Source organism: Choristoneura fumiferana, chromosome 13 (genome assembly GCF_025370935.1).
Source record: "Choristoneura fumiferana chromosome 13, NRCan_CFum_1, whole genome shotgun sequence".
Lineage (NCBI taxonomy): Eukaryota > Metazoa > Arthropoda > Insecta > Lepidoptera > Tortricidae > Choristoneura > Choristoneura fumiferana.
In genome coordinates this window covers 13,802,009-13,820,619 of record NC_133484.1, presented here as the reverse complement: position 1 = coordinate 13,820,619, position 18,611 = coordinate 13,802,009, and the positions used below count along the sequence as shown (strand labels likewise).

Below are 18,611 nucleotides of genomic sequence, written 5' to 3'. Positions count from 1 at the left end.
AGGTTATTTACTTCGCTTTGTGCTACGATACTTTTTGGTTGCTGAGTCAGTAACGTTTACGCTTATAAGAATAAGTAGCTATTGTGCTCACAGTAATGGGAGTATCTCAGGTGTGACATGTGGATCATCATTTTTAACCGACTTCAAAAAAAAGAGGAGGTTATCAATTCGGTTGTATTTTTTTTTAATGCTTGTTACCTCAGAACTCCGTCATTTACGAACCGATTTGAAAAATTTTTTTTGAGTTCGTCTAGGAAATGCTTTCAATTAGGTCTCCATAAGCAGCAAATTTGGATCTGATGATCGGATCTTAAGGAAATCGAGGAACTCTTCAAATATTGTAGGGGACACCTATGGTAATTGGATATATTTAGCAGTAACTCGTGCATTTGCTCTTGCAAATCATAATTTGGTGAAGTGGAACTGATGATGAAGACCAGATTTGACCAACGGAACTACTACTATCAATAACAAGTATTTCACGGTTAAATTTAAATTATCATGATTAATATACTTACCTAGATAAGCGACTAAGAAGAAGCTTTAAGTTAATGATTCTTTCGAACTGATCTGATGCTGAAGCCAGAAGGTAGGCAACGGAACTCTGTTATAAAACAACGTAACTAAGTCGTGTTTGAGCTTAATGGAATCGTTGTGAGATGTTCTTTGGCTACGAATCACTAAAAAGCGAGAAATAAAGAAAATTTTAACAAAAAAGAAAAACCGACTCCAAAAAAAAAAAAATAACAAAAAATGGAACCGACTACAAAACCCTTGAAAATATTTTTCTAGGTAAGTAGGTACGTACTAGCTCGAAGTCGGTGACTCAGCACGACCCAGCAGGAGGATTGAAACCATAGTATGTAGGTGAGGTAGACGATTATTGTAAATGTCCCACTCCTGCTGGCTCGTGCTGAGGCACCGACTTCGAGCTAGTACGTACCTACTTACCTAGAAAAATATTTTCAAGGTTTATGTAGTTGGTTCCATTTTTTGTTTTTTTTTTTTATTTTTTTGGAGTCGGTTTTACTTTTTTTTTTTTTTTTTAAATATTTGCTCCGTAGTGGTTGGCTCGTATGGGGTTATGCGGGAGGCCTGCCTTGTATCCAACAGTGGACGTCCTACGGCTGAAACGATGATGATGATTGGTTATTAACTCTAAAGGTAAATAATTAGGTATCTATGTTTCATATTTTTTTTAAATAATACTAGTTTAAAAAACCAAGAAACAAACTTTGCATGACTGTTCCATCATTAGACCCTGATACTAATACCATTCTTGGTTGAGATATACAATAATATCGAACATGACAGCGTGGTGCTCAAATTCGTCTCATTAAGCAATGCCTCATTTGTGAAGTGAAGTCTTCTTGACAGTGGACCCTAATCTGGATCAATCGTCATTTTATTTTTTATTTTTATTTTATTGATTCAGAATTCAGACAAACAAACTACACTTTCTTGCACTTTTTAGTTTATTTCGGTATTCACATCATTTTTTTTATCATTTCGTAGGTACGTCAAAAATGACGGTTGCAATGTTTACAATTTACAAGAAATCATTGAAATTAGATAAATCATCATAATGTCTCTTTTATACTATTTATATAAAAAAGGCTAAAATTATAAAAAAAAGCAACGTCAAAAAATCAGATAAAGCAAATGAGTGATTCTACAGTGATCCAGAAGATAACTTTGCTTCAATTTTCAGAAGGCATTATGTTATTTTTTTTTACAGGAAACTGAACCTTGCTCAAAAGGTGCAAGATTTAATTTTAGATCGGTTAGAAATATAAGTTAGAACGTTGTAATAGTGAGGTAGTTATATGTAATGCTTAATAGTGTCATTATGTTACTAATAGCGATGTTAATCGTTGTGTAGGATAGTTTATATGAGCGCAAAAGCATCACATGCCAAAGAGGTTGGTATGTAATAGTGGCTTTTTTTTTATTCGACGCCGAAACAACTCGATTCCCATCGGATCGCCTAAATATAATTCGTGACGTCATTGATGACAAGTGCGACAAAGGTTGTATGTACTATGTGTATGGTTGCATGTGAGATATGTCGCATCCGAAAACATAATAACTGACGCTCCTCTGCCTCCGGATTGTCTAACAAAATTTTTCTCCCTACTGAGGCTTTATTATCTAACACATTTGGAATCACAATAGTTCTTACTACTTCGTTCTGACACATGGCATAAGACGAGGGTAGAAAGAGATGTTGAATGCGATCACGAACGTCAGTGTGTTAGACAACACGGTCTCTGTTTTGTCACTAAGCGACAAGGCGAGGTTTTGTTGTAAGCGACTAATATGAAAGCATCGAATGTGGGCTTATAATCAATTTCTACAAATGTCAACACATCACAATTTATCTCAGTAAGCTGGTTCAAACTTCGCTGAGCCTTGCTATTGAAACACTTAATCATTCTGGAATTGATTTGGATGATGATAACTAACTGACCAACAGGTGTCGCTGAACACAAAAATCTAAAATAGACTAAGCTACCTGTGAAATCCATGAAATGAACATACGAGTACTTAGTGGTTAAATGATTGGTATAGCAACAGTGTTCGATGAAAACAATACAATATGACTTATTTAATACGCACAAAGATTTTTTAAAATTGCCTTATACGTCTGACGTCGTGTTATTAGCTGCCTACAGTCATATTGATATACTTATGGTGTCTTTTTGAAATAGTAACCTTAAGTGAATTGGTAAGTATCTATTCAATGCAAATATTTAATTTTTAGGATTTCGTAGTCCTACAAGGGATCTGTATCCCGGATGCGCTAACTCAACATGGTAACGGTACTTCTTTAACATTGTACAGTCAAGGGCAAATATATCGACACGGCTAAAGTTGCAAAAATATGTATACACGTCTTTATGCATTTAAAATTAAGGCCGTGTATACATATTTTTGCAACTTTGGCCGTGTTGATATCTTTGCCCTTGACTGTACAGTAAAATCAAATCTAAACCATAAATAACCCCTACAAGTCATACAACGCGAAATACGCGAACTACTGACAAAGTGGCATACAGGGTGTAGCGGAAAGTATACGTCATAATTCTGGTCGTAAACGTCTGGGGAGCATCACCGAGGATGTTGATGGATCGCCAGGGGTGAAGGAATCTCGAAGTGATGCTGCATCGGGATTTAATTCATTTAGGTGATAGTTGAGTGGTTGCAGGGTGTTTCATCGTATGTGTAGAAATGAAGCTGATAGTGATGTTGATGTCTAGTGATATAAAGTTAAACTAGGTAGTCGAGCACATATTTTGAAACATTTTAAATAAAAAAATCAACTCACTATTATGAGTCAGAAACGGACCGACTAGATTCGATCTTTTTTGGAAGATCAGAAATATAGTAAACTTTTAATTAAATAATCAATACGTAATTGGATAATTCATTTGATTTACGTAATTTCCCAAATACTTCTTTATGTCTCACAAGAGCTAATATTATTTTAAATGTGAATAAAATGGAAAGATAAACTAGCATTTATTCATGTAATCTTTTACGTTTAGTACCTACTATGTAATGTGAAATAAACACATTGTAAAATTTGCACACTGGAATTCCGCTTGAATATGTAGGTACCACCTACCAAATATGTGATTGTATATCTGTTTACTCGCATATGTAAATGAATTATCATTTCATTTTATTTCAGTAGCCTATGTGTTATTTTAGATGTCCAGATATCTACATATCAATTTTCATCCACATCTGTCCAGCCATTTCAGCGTGAAGAAGTAACAAACACACACACACACACACACACACACATATTCTTAAATTTTCGCATTTATAATATTAATATGAATAATAGGATGTTTATTTATCATGATATTACAAAAAAAAACTACAGTTTTCAAACTTCTTTAGAATAATCGGAGATACTCGTATGATACACATTATTCCACGTAAATGAGGTCGCCTCTACATTGTTCCCACAATCTCTCATTAATCTACGCACAGATGACAAAATCCACCGAGTATTGTATCAAGCTGTATCTCAAATATCAGTAATTACTCGTAAGAAGCGTGTCCTTTCAGATTGAAGAGTGATGGATCACCGAAGGGGTGCAGTGCGCGGTACCGCGCTTCGCAATTTACAGATCTTGAATTTGGTTTATCTTTTATAGAGCAGCAACGAATAAATATTTTCAACGGAAGTGGAATTTTCATTGAAAAGGAAAATAGAACCATTATGGGTCACACATGTGTTTGTCTGTAATGTGACAGGTAAGCTCGTCCGAGTGCTCGACACGCCAATGCCCAATAGACGACACCCTGCTGTCATCTCTATTGCTAATGACATAAGATTTAAAATGACAACTATAGGGACACAGTGACAAGCACTCGTAAATAGTTCAAATGAATAGTTGAAATTTGGTATACCTAGTGCCATCCACGAAGACGCGTGATTTTGACAAAATTAGACATTAATGACATTGTATTAAGAACCATGGCACGCGTCATCGTGAATGACTCTACCTATAAAAGATGCATTTTTGTAGATAATTTATCTCGAGATAGCAAAAAGTCTTATGTTTTAATAGGTAATGAATTACAAGATTATGAATAGCTCATTAAAACGTGGAAAAAAACATCAATAAGATTCTTCTATTTTAGTGGAAATTTAGTAGAACATATAATATTATGTTTCGTAGGCAGTATTGGGCAATATGTAACCAAACTACAGATTACTGATTGCGGTTACATTTTGTAGATAGTAATCTCAGCAACAGATTACAAAAAGTAACCGTAAAATGTAGTTAAAAATTTCGGTTACTAACTACAAATTGTAGTTGCAATCATGGTTACTTGATTACATTTCCTAACATACATACTTAGCTTAGTACAAAAAGATTATATCAAATGAAAAGACTACAGATAACAGATCTACATAAGAGATAATAAGCCAAGTTCCTCAATCCGTATGAAATTCAACCGTGTCACTTTTTATTATAATAAGCTTTTATTTGCAATTTATTTGTGTATGTATGGGTCAAATCTTGCAAGTTATATTTGACCCATTTTCAGTGATCGCAAAACAAAAGAAAATATTTTTACAACTAAATTAGTTAGTTATAATAACTTATGAAACCTAATTAATGTAGTTAGGTTACCTACCTTAACTTTGTAGTTAAGGTTACCTAACCACTTGTAGGTAATACTTAACTACCTGTAGTTACTGCTACTTACTGTTACTGTTGTTGTTGGTTACTTGTAGTTAACTACACGTAATCGTAATCTGTACTGTAATCAGATTTCAAAATGTAGTTAACTACGCAGGTATGTATTCTATGATGTAGAATGTACAATGTAGAATGTGGTGTGTACAATGTCGAGCAATAATAACGGGTCACTTTCCGCGTCCTTTGTTCCACATTGTACACTGTATCAAAATGTTCACTATATAGCGTAATCATCATTTATGCTGTATGAAGAACACCCATGTAAAATGTTATGTCTCTAGAATTTTACACTTCTACTCATGTTAAGTAGTAAATAGTAGGTTGTAGTAGTACAAGGTGATAGTTCTACTCAAAGTAGGAATATCGAGATAAAAACTAGCCTATGAGCTCTAGAATTCTAGCTACGTTTATAACTACCATAAAATTATCAAAATCATTCCAACAGGCTTAGCGTAAAAGAGAAACAAGTATACACACACACACACACACACACACACACACACACACACAGAAACTTCCACATTTAAAATACGACGTGATTATGATTTTATTAAATTACAAGAAGACAAAAGTAAATATAGGTATATTTGACTTCCTCTTCGATTCACATTCAGCCAACGCCTTATGTAATATACCGCAGTAACGTTGTTGTTGGTACGAGTATGTGGAGAATGTCCTAGCTTAAATTCTGAACATGTGCTACGTGCGACACGTTACATAATGTATGAGCTTAGTTCGTATGTTTTGTGGGAGTTAGTTCTATGCTACCCGGAATATGGAGGAAGTATATGAATTCTATACATGTTATAAAAGTTTATAGTCGACGTCGGTATACCTATAGAAAATATTTGAGAAAAACTGTTATTAGGCGTTCTTATTTATTAGCATAATAGAACCAAAATCAATGGTGACATTCAATATGAAATTGGAATAATTTATTAGATGTTAATTATTGTACAGTCAACGTCATAAATAAGTGATCACTTTTGTACCTTGTCATTTTAACGTCATGTTTGAAAAGCCATTCGAAGTTGTGTACCGACTGAAAGCGTCAAGGTACAAAAGTGATCACTTATTTATGACGTTGACTGTACGCCTCTCTGAGGCAGGACATGACGAACTGTAGGTAAACTAAACATTATTAAGATCTGTATTACTCATGACCATGCAATAATAAACATATTTAAATTTGAATTTGAATTATTTTTAGAATTATTGTAGGTATGTTGGTCACTTTATCTGTTTGTCTATGCGTTTGTTCGCCGCCCTAGATCCTCGATGCTACAGGGAGTAACGCCACTTGACGCGTGTCCCCCAGATTTAACGCTGACGCTACCTTGTGAGCTAGCGCCACGAGAGGAGTCTACTGTTCGTGGCGACTGGTTATAATAAAACCGCTGAAAGGGCACCGATCCCATCATGCGGCAGAAAGGAAAAATGGGATAAAAGTCGCAGATAGCCACCCGCTAAGTCTAGATTATAATCGGTGGAAGTCCACTGAGAGGCTAACAAATACCAAAATGGTAAAATAGAGACAGCAGTGTCAGACACTGAAAATTCCTACACTCTCCTGCGTGACACTCACGCATTGAGATTTCCATGTAGTTTTCGTCTGTAGGTTACATAACTATTATATACCTACATATATTTTTAAAACAGTTCAGTCTATAACGGAGTTAATTGCTCAAAAATGGGCTAATGCATAGAATGGGTCAAAAAGGATAACATTTCATTGGCGATACCTGGCGTCATTCGGGTGCCAAAACGTAATGAAAACACAAAAAATCGTTTGCGAGGAGAGGCGAAAAAGCGGCGACATCAACTATAAAAGTGAAACACAGGATAAAACTTCCTCTTAATAAAGTTTTTCATCATACTAATTCTATAGAAACTAATCTGACGTATACAGATCTTTCTAAACACATGCGTGCTAGTCAAAATATCACCATGAAGTATAAATTTTCCACGTTCCAGCTATTTTAAACACATGGCTTAGTTCGCGTCGGTATCCACATTCACACTCGCCGGGTATATACCGTCGGGTGGGCGTGTCCTTCTAACGCCCAGCGACGGGAGGCGGGCCCTACATGAGCCTCCAGATATTCGAATTTGGGCTAGACTGGGATTTGTCTGGTAGGTATTTACGGCACGTAGTGTTACGTATGTGGGCAACTTGGAATAAATTAACGTGCAGTGTACCTAAACATATTATTATTTGGACTGACGCTCAATCTATTCTGAAACATTGTAATTAAACTTGGATAATACGGTTTTACGTATATTCGTATTCAGGTCTAACGTTATAGTAAAGTAAAAAAAATCAAGGCAGTTTTGATCAAATAATTTATCTATTTTGAATGTGTTTTATAAACAGTGCTAGCTAATGTTCAAGGACATGTCTAATCAGATACATTGGCTTGCAAACATTTTCTTACTGTCTAAAACTTATTTTTTTTAATTTAATTTAAATAAGTATTATCATCATACGAATTTTTAAATCAAGATCACTGAATTGAAATTAAATATAAGAGAAAAACGTCGGTGTAACAATCTTATTTTATTATTTATTTAAAGTATTTTTGGTTCAATAAAATGCATTATTGATATAATTTAGATCTAAATTTACTCGGGGTGGTAGAGTTTCCTATATCTGGTAGGTATGTGTATTCACTCAATCACTCGTTTCTAATTACAATTCAAAATATGGCGTTAAAGTCTCATAAACTATTCAGTTAAATAAAATGTAGGATCTTCATTTCTTGAGTTGTAATTCCTAACTACGTATGTAAGTATTCGATAGGAATTTGATTAAATTCTTCAGTTTCAATCCCGATGTTATCAATAAACTTCTACAAATACCTACATCTACAAACACATATGTACCTACCTAATGATAAATGGCTGTTGAAAATGAAAAACTATTAAATTACTAACTAGAGTACCTACCTACCTACCTAATATCTGCTTGAACTAAGGTACCTATCTGGAACAAAATATTTTGTGAAAATGACGGGCATAGGACGGTATCTACCACATTTAAACTTACCTCAGCTCTTAATTAAGGTCTAAATTCCGGAAAGTAATTTAGTTAACTATTATGCAGATTATGCTACTTGTCAGACGTACCTAAACATCTAAATTAGAAAAGATAAGTACCTAATAACTCTAATTTGGAATAATTTTATGCTGTTTCAGTCATCCGACATCGCTTGTTATTAACTATCTTTTAAAATGTTTGGACCTAATATATTTTTATTGGATGTGTTCTTCCTCTGTACTGGTAGGTATAGATAGGTATGTATCTACCTACCTACATGTTTTTTACTTATTGGATATAATAAAGAAATACATATAGGTACTTATGTTAGGTACTAACAATATCGATCGATACTGGTAGGTACCTAAGACGCCTTTCTAACCGCATTCGCTGTATTTTTTTACATTTATATGCAAAGTCCCTGACACCATAAACTAGGTACCTAGTAACTAATCTACAATGTACGGTTTAAAAAAAATAGACGATATAATATTTTCTGATTTGCCGGTAGGTGTGCGTGAAAATTTCGTTAGTGACGTTGTTTTGAAACTTTTTAAACGCAGTCGGACATATATGTTGTCAACTTATTTACGTAGCAAAATGGTCTAGTAATACTTTAGGTAGGTACCCATTCATTATCATTTAGCAGATTAGAATAAACCACTTACGTTATTTCCAAAAATGAAGTTTCACACTTATGTAGAGTCAACACAAGAATTTCATTCGCAATGTCATTTTCAACTTTCACAACACTTCACTGTAAGCACTTCCTTGTAAAACAAATCCACTGAGTTCAATATCGTCCATGCATCCAAACACAGCACTAGGGGACAGTCAGCAAAAAATATTCATCTATAGAGAATTGTTATCAGTGCTATCGGAATGTCAGTGTGGCGTGGCGACTGTCAACTGTCTACTAAACGAATCGTCACCGCTCTCGGGCCGCCATGCCCACTACCGCTCATGCCGCGAACCAAAGCGTAACAACTCACAAATTAAAAAAAACAAACTCATCTCTCTGTTTACCAGTTACGATCAAATATAACCAACCCGCCCTCCGCGCCTTACGCCTAGCAAACCAAGCAGAACGTCCGCATACTATATCGTCTCTACTCTTCACACTAATGTATATGTTAATGCTCTGTCTTTGTCATTGACGTTTTAGAGTTTTAGTTCGAAACGGCGAATTGATTTACTAAAAACGGATTTTCTTTCCAATAAAGATTTTGTTTATAATTTTGGAGCCTCATATTTTACGGGAAATAAAATTCGTAATTTTTAATACTACAGACGAGTGCTCAGCGATGTGGCATCGCGCGTATTATCGCGCTGTCTCTCTTGCGCTTGTGTTTCTTGTTTGTTTCACGTTGCATGATTCGGCCAATAGCATTTACGGAGCAACCCACCTTACGGCAGATAAACTACAGCGGAATAATGCGCTCTATCGCTTGTGAATAAAGTTTAACTCTTGAGCATAATAATTTGAAGTTACCGGCGTTTGTCACGCAAGAGTTCTAATTTTAAATCAAGTGTAGGCGGAGCTCTCGTGTTCGAGCTTTTACATTGAAAAACAGAATGTCTTTAAAGAAAACCTGTTTTGAGAAACTTAAGCCTTTTATGTACGTAAACTTTAAGTTTACTGCCGCCGCTACATACGACATTTTGTCGCCGCACATTGCTCTGGTCTCGCTGAAATGAAGAAAAAAACTTTAGTAACCGGCTTGTCGGTATTTTCCTTTTGTTGTTTGATTTTCGGGGCATTGCATGAGAAGTGCAATGCAACAATATGGCGCCACGTTTCTTTGTGAAAGCATTGTATTAGTACAAGTATTGGGGAAATTGAATCGGAATGTTTAAACAGACCGATTGTAACTAAATATTAAAATTGAATTATTTTTCCTTTGACTTTTCCTATGACTTTGACAGTTGATCTCTTCTTCCCGAAGTGAGTCGCAGGTCGCTTGTCAGTAGGTAAAGGTGCAGCGCCACTGTCATCGGTTAGCCAAGACTGAGCCGTCTCGGATGAACTCATTAGGCCTGTCGGTCAAGGCCTCGAGGTCGATGCGGTGGGTGGCCGCCTTAATTACACCCTACGCCGATTTAGGACTTTTTCTCGGCCGTTGTACGGCTCAGGCCCTGGATACAGTGTTTCGGATACAACTCGAACGTTGAGTTTATTGACCTTGGTTTGTGGACATTTCAGCAAAATCGATAAGTAGACGTTTCGTAGGAAATTGGATTTACTGCGTTTCTACTTTTAGCGGGTACTTTTAGGTCTATTTAAAGGAACTCAAGATAAGGTATGTACCTTACTACTGTCAATTCTAAATCAACAGTCAACAGCACCCATCATTTAATTTCATCGGCAACTCAATGCTTATGTAGGTATGAACAATGTAGATTAAATGATATCAAATTAATTGGAATACCTATAGTGACTTTCCTTTACGTGATCATTCAGCATTTTTCTGACATATCCACCTACCTACGCATATTACGTCATACCTATATCTACTTATTAAATAAATAGTTGGTCTATGAGTAAGAGTAAAACTTTTACGCTTTTCTGTTTTTTATTATTTTCTACTTTGTTTGCAAAGCATAGTCCTGTTCTTAAAGACAAACGGGTGGCTGTGATCCTTTAAACATTGATCGAATACTTATGAAACTGTGATTAAGGAAATCTACCTAACGAAACATACGTTGATGATATGGTACGAAATAATTTTGAAATAGGTGCAATGCTTACGTATGTTATGTGCCGTTAAACTTTTCAAGAAAGATGATCCGATTGATGATTTCTATGAGATGAAATCTGAAACGGCTCTCGTCTAAGGTTATTAGAAATCTATTTTGTGTTTGAGAAATAAAAATATAAAATAAGTTTTATAGTAAAAAAAACCCACCTTGACTGTACCTACCTACCAAATTTTGAGTCGATTCGATCACTTTAAGAGGTTAAAGATAGTTTGCACGTTTTAAAAACAAGTTAGGTACATAGGTACCGAGATAGGTAGTTAAGAACATTGCGAGTTTCTATTTGTAAGATCCTGTTATTGGCTTCTATAGTTATTAGGTACATGATTAACTCGTACTCTGTAATCTGCAGCTGATGGCTCTCCGAAAATAAATAAATAGGTAAGCTTGTAAAAAGCTGGGCTAGACAATAATGGCTTAAATTTACGTCCTCGTCGTGCTATTGTTACCACGCATTACTAGGTATCTAAAAATGGAATGAAGCATTTCGTGTTCTGCAACTGCACAGCAAGTTTGAACAAATGGTAATCGTTTAGGAGTCATTCTTCAGTGGTCAGCAGCTGTATAAAGTAAAATGTTAATAATCCAGTAGCCTGCCCAGCTGTTGAATATTCACGAGAAGACTTAAATGGAATAATTAAATAAGGCTAAAAACTTATTTAAGTATTCCACGGAGCGGGGATCCGCGTTCATCAGCTAAGGTATTCAGAACCCGTTTTAACCATTAGGTATATAGCTGAGAACCTAAATGACATTTTACGCAGGTTTTATTTATTAAATAACGAATTTGTTTAACATGAACTAAGCTAAGTGACGTGCTTAAATTACAACAGAAAATCGCCAGTAAAATGTAATTGTTTATAATTTAGTTGACCATGTAGTTGCTATATAATTTCTATGACGTTCTGTATCGTAAACAAAAGTGATAATATTTTTAGTGTTTCCAGCCATACAACGTGGTAATGAAATTTTTTGTTCGACTATACCTTACTAGTTTTAAACTACAATAAATTACTGAACTAGATATATTATTATGTAGAACACTAGTTGTTGAACTCAAAATCGACCGCGCCCTATGGACACTTCTTACGGGATGCGCCAAAATTCATATAAAATTTTAGGATACGTTTCAACTCTTTTGAACTATTCTACTCGTTCATTTTTAAAACTTAAAATTTTTACAGATGCGCCGAAAGAGTACATCAGGTCAGATTCGTGACATCAACGTCAGTTTGTGTCTACGAGTGGCTACCAAAAAAGTAGATTAAGTTAGGTCAGAATTGAGATCCCAAAAGTCATGAGTAGCTACCGAAAAATAGGATTATTGATAACAGCGTAATGGCTTTAAATAAAATCTAAGAATCGACATTATGAAACAAATTATCTGAAGACAATTTTTTATGGACTTCTTAATTAGAAGGTATTACAAATTCATGTACAAAAAATAATGAAAGGATAAATTCAGAAGAGTGGTGATTATGAATTCAAATCGTAAACAGAATATTACCAATCCGAGAAACAGTTCTATGAGAGACAATATCTGCTGACTGCTACTACATCTTCTGGTTCGCGGTGGCCAAACTACAAGGTGTTTATTACACAATACGTATTATTTGTGTAGAGTTCGAAATAAAGTAGAATTACTGGCTTGGCAAAACACACGAATAATTTTGGATATAATGAAGGTATTTGAAAATAAATACCTACAATCAACTTAAAAAGAAAAAAATATATTTTTGGGGTGTCTGACTGAGGTTTTCAGTTATTTAATTAACACTTTGTATAACTTTTGAATAGCTTTATGATATCAACTCGAATTTACTATAACCCAGATTGACACCAGTAAATCTAATTCACACTCACACATTATAGTGCGTTAGTATAGTTTACCAATATTATAAATCGGAGAGTAACACAATTTGTTCGTCTGTTACCTACTTTTTTACGCTTACGCCGCTGAACTGATTAAGATGAAGTTAGACATAATACCCTGGGAAGAATATAGGGCACTTTTTATCCCAAAAATTGTACAGTTTCCGAGGGCGCGAGATTAACGAATTCTTCCCAGATAAAGTCACGAGCATCAGCTAGTTACTACCTAATAAACGCTTGTTAAGCAACAGCTAACTTCAAAATAGCCTTTATCAGTCACAAAACTTAGATTAATTTTCTTATAACCAGTTCTGTAAATAAGTACGTGGGAAGAAAAAATTTTATAGGTTATCTACGGAACCAAAAATCTCTTATTTCCAAACTTTTTCGATCGTTTATAGTAATTGTAAGTGATGTAATCGTAGCTCGTGCCGTGATTAATGTTTCTATCGCGCCGCAAGATTCTTAATTAAAGGGTAATATGCCGTAAGTAATTGTAATTACTATTGTAAGCATCGCATTAGGTGCGGTGTGAATTGCAATTAATGCACTTAGATATTAAATTACGGGAAAATTACGGCTGTAATTGGTGCTCTGAGAACGAATGAGATTTTTCATTTTGATTTCACAGATGGAATTATTGCGACAGTTTGTGTACTTATTGACAGTCGAGAATAAAAAAAAATGCTATTTTGCTCACTGATTTCTCATAGCAAAATCTGCCTGTTTGAGGTGCTGAGGTGAAAAACTAATTATTTCACGTATCCTAGAACACTCACGAACGATTCATCAAGAATAAAGAAAACAATGGACTAACGAAACTTCATTCACACGCTATTCGAGCGAGAGTGTGACGGGCTCTTCACGAAATAATGATTTCTTCGGTCACAAGTGCGAAGGTGTAATTTGGTCGCGACATGTGTCCAAAGGGTTGCGCCTCATTAGCCGCAGACGCCGCAGACTGTCAACTGTTAAACTGTCATAAATTAGACCGGCGACGGGTCATAGTCTTGCCTATGAAGCGGGAGGATGGCTATGACTATAGCGAACACCTTTTGGTAGGTACGTCGAACAGTTGAATTTATCGACAGATTTCTGATTTTTTTGTGTGTAAATGTTTACATGTCTATAGGATTTACTGTCATTTGGTGCAAATGGAAAATGGACAACTCGAAATTATAAGTTAAACCAGGAAAATTACAATTTGAAATACATCAACAAAGAAGATTGTCCATCCTGAATATCGTCGAAAATGGAACCTTGTCCTGTGGCAAAATTGTCAGATTTGATGTATGCTGAAATAAGAACGACCATTTGTATTTTCGTACTCTCAGAAATATGACGAATTGTAAATATGTTCCACCCGAAATCAAAGTCAAAGTCAAAATATCTTTATTCAATTTAGGCTATAACAAGCAGTTGTGAATGGCAAAAAAATCTAGAATCCGGCAAGAAACTCAAAGAGGTACCTATATATATATTTAAACAGATTTACAATATTATTAAAAGATATCTATACATCACAAGTATTTAACACAACTTTATTTAACAGTAGGTTCGCTATTTGAAGTAAGGGATCGCCAATGCGGATTGGAGTTATTTCCAAATATCCATGATATAATTATTAACTTTATAGTACGCCTTAGATATTAATGTATTCTTGACAATAGATCTGAATTTTGTATCCGTCGCTACAGCCACCGAAACTTTTTAATAGAAATTAATAAAGTGTACAAAATGGAATGTGGACCGTTGGCAGGTATGTGGTGTAGAGTAGGTAGGGTTTGTGTGTTTTGGGCTGAGGTGTCGGAGTTAAAATAAGTTAGTAAAATTTGTTTACTTCCGTTTCATTGGTAATATTTTTTGGATTTTTATTATAAAAACGTATGCAATTTCCCAGAAACGACTTTTTGGTTTTAGCCAGTCTGTAAGATGGAACTTTAAGTTTACCTGTGTTTCTAGTAGCCTTTGGCTTATCGATGTTAGTGGGAAAATCACATATGTTCTTCCTAAATACATGATTATTTAAAAAACATACAGCAATCATAAGACTCGATTTAGACAACATTCACTCATTGCTTATTTGATTTTGCTTAACTTATAATGGGCAATATTCCATTTGGGTTGAATTAATTTACAGCAAAAACAAATTTGGTTATAAATATTTTTCAGCACTATTACTTTTTGACAAAATTCACTTTGGTTGATATTAAATTAATTGATATTATAAATTCATTTTGGTCCAAATTCAAAATGGTCAATTCAAGTGGACACTTTTTCAATTGCACCGAATGACAGTAATCGTCTATGGATGCCCTAATTTTAAAATGTTATCTCAGTCAGACTTGTCGTAAGTAGCAGTGCCTCAGTGAACCAGTTTCATTTGGGTCTTGATAACACGTGTTTTTCCGAAGATAAGATTAAGCTTGATTGATTTTTTGGCTTCAAATTTCATGGAAATTAAATCAGCTATTTTTGAGATCCATGATATAAAGAAATATACAATAAGAATTGCTCAATAAAAACATAACCCTTCTTTGGGCATTCGGGTAAACCATTTTATTAACCAGCAGTTCAATTGAATTTCATCTAATTATAAAATTAATCAAATTGTAATCATAAATTATATCAATAATGGTTATAAATAAATAAATAACAATCATGATAAAAATGGTGGTTCCTAATGACTCGTATAATTTAACTGCTGTAAATGTTTAAATCATTGTATCGCCCAGTTTCACCAGGACTGCTCTCTAATTTCAAGATACAGGCAGGTGAGAGAACTCTCACCCACTATCCCCAAAGTCCGAAACATTAGTTCTGTTTATTTCCGGCAGTAGGTACAAGGTACATCCTCTAATTAACCGGGCTTCCTGTAGATTTGGCCCACCTGTCGGTACCTGTGACTGACGCACTTCGCCGCCAGAATTAATTACACCAATTGATTAATATTCCAGTTTGAGGCCAGAAATAATTTAAGAAATTATTTCGCGATACCGTTGGTCACTGTTTAGACGATCAATCTTGGTGGTGAGAGGTCTGAGAACATTTTAAGTAGCCAAGAAGAAGATAATGCCAAGTGTTTCGAAGTTTTGTCATGTTTACTCTTAAATATGGGCCAGCCTACATCGCTCGTTGTCTCTGCATAAAGTTAAACTTGGTGTCGATAGCAATTTGTTACATTTTTAAGGATCCGTATCTCAGTGTGAAAAAAAGGAATCCTTATAGGACCACTTTGTTGCTCACTCGTCCGTTTGTGTGTCCGTATTCATCTTGTGGTGGTGAAGTAGTAATCTATTGTAAGAAGCGACGAAGCCTTAGTAGGACACGCACAACCTAAACCTAACCTGACCTTACGACACTTACGAATCTAAAATTATTTGTTTTTAAATATTATCAATACTTACGCTTACTCAATGAAATCTAAGATTATTAAAAAAAATGCATATAGACAATAGACGGCACCACATGGCAATTACGATTTCCGACTGGCTGGTCGGTTTCACGGTGGCCAACACGGTGGCGATTTATAGTCCTGTCAAGGGATAGGAAAATTTTCGTTTAAAAATATCTATATGTTCACATGTAGATTGCGCGGTACATGCCAGGCGTGGTGCATCAACTTGCAGTGGGTTCACTGCACCGCGTCAGGCGCTCGGCCTCCGTTTTTATGCCGCCCGAAGCTCACCCGCTTATTTGCCATCATTAATCATTATTTTGGACCAGCGCTCCACCGACATGCGCTTCACAATTTGAGAAAATAACCCTTTTTTGTATTTTGTAATACAGTTTGCAATAATACGGGCCTGTGGAACGTGGCGACGGGCATACGAATATTTAAATTACAAAGTAACATGCGTTTACCACTGTCTACATATACGCATCTATCTATAGGTAGATGTGTTTTGTCGATACGACTTCTTGCTTGTAGCTATTTTGGTTTTGTTCTAAAGTTTTAAAGGCCATAAATTTGGCTTCCAGGAAATAAGTCAATTCTCGCAAACTGGGTAGGTCTCTTGGCGTCTCTACGGTTTGAGTATATTCGTTGTATGTCGCTGCATCAAATTTAGGTAGCAACAAGTGAACAATGATAGGGTCCTATGACGATATAATCGAGTCCCAGGTTAGTTAATCCGTTAATACATTCTTTGATTATATCATGCAATTCTGCAAGGCTTGTGAATTGATAAAGATTTTTGATTTTTTTAAAATAACACCTATAGACATAACGTTTTATAAGTCAATCACGCAAATTAATATGCACCTTATCTCATAAATACTTATTACTTACAAACATACTTAATAATATGAAATATTTATCAGCAGCAACTTTTTGATCAGTCCAGTCGAAGGATTTTTCACTGTAAATATCATTGTGACTATTTGAAGGTTAACTGAACTATTAAATTCTTGCAGTTATATTATATAAAGTTGTTAAAACAAGGCAGGTAAATGTATGAGTTGAGTTTAAAGAAATCATCAGGTATACTTATATGCTAAGTTAAACCTGCAATTTGTAACACATGAATAAATTTACAAAGCACTTTGATTGCAAAAACTTCCCGATAATGATCGAGAGACCACTTAGTTGCATTTGGATATTAAGTAATTATTACGTACTTACTGCCTAAAGGTTGTAAAAAATGTAGAGACTACACTTAGTATAATAATAATTATATGGAAATACTGCGAGCCGGTTTTCTCCATACAGCTGTGGTTTTGTTCTAATTTATTGGGTTCGTTGCTAAATGGCTAAAACGGAACGTTTACAGTTTCTTTAAGTTTTACCAGTCCAAGTCGAGTGGAGACCGCAGATCAACAAGCGCACCGCAGCGTTGGACGTCCACCAACGAAATGGACGGATGACCTGTTTAAAGCCGCGGGTTTACGTTGGATGCAGGCCGCTTCCAACCGAAGCAACTGGAGGTCTATGGGGGAAGTTTTTTTTGTTTATGGAATAGGAGGTAAGTGATTACCGTCGCCCATGCAACACCAGAAGAGTCACAAGCGTTGCCAGGCTTTTAGGTAGGAGTACGCTCAGACTTAGGACGTCAGTGGACGTCCTACGGCTAAGATGATGATGATGATCAGTCCATGTGTGTCGCAGCACGTCACAAACATTTTATTAGATTTTTTATACATATCTAGCCCAGGACCACGACCTGAAAATTTTTACTTAACAATTCAGAGCTAAGCAATTTTCCTGAAAGCGGCAAGTAAGGAAAGGCCGAGTGAGAGATGCGTGAGTAAGTAGGTACGTCTTCGGATGTAACGCATCACAGATGTATACAAGTACAGGATCTTCGCCATACTTGTCATTACTGACGTCACTTAAACGGTTATCAAGTATGGAAAAAGACAAGTCTCTATCATGGAAAAATGCAAGGTTTCTCTTGAGTATTGTGTGTTCTTGTTCTCAAAGGAATTATAGAGCAGATTTAGAGAGTAATATTAGGATTTGAAGATCTGCTAACGTGAGATTTGGCAGTAAAACTGTGCCGGATCTTAAACTGCAGATGCAGCGTAATATTTCGCTTGAGTCACACCACGGGCGGGAACGTACCTACTTACTATTATTTTTACCTAGAACTTCTACGAGGCGAGTAAAATATATTGTAAGAAAGGTTTCCGATTAAAATTTTATTTCTGTTTTATACCAACCAAATAAAGGCTTTAGTTACACAAGTGAGTAAGGTAAAGTCGGGGTAGATGCCACACGT

General features: G+C 35.4%; 1 protein-coding gene across 1 annotated transcript in view; it reads right to left on the bottom strand.

The window, feature by feature from the left end:
- Positions 1-9,189, bottom strand: part of LOC141434102 (uncharacterized) — a 71,319-nt gene extending 62,130 nt beyond the window's left edge. The window contains 1 exon segment of the mRNA XM_074096382.1: positions 8,931-9,189. The gene's annotated coding sequence lies outside the window, so the exon portion shown is untranslated.
- Between the last annotated feature and the right edge of the window lie 9,422 nt (positions 9,190-18,611).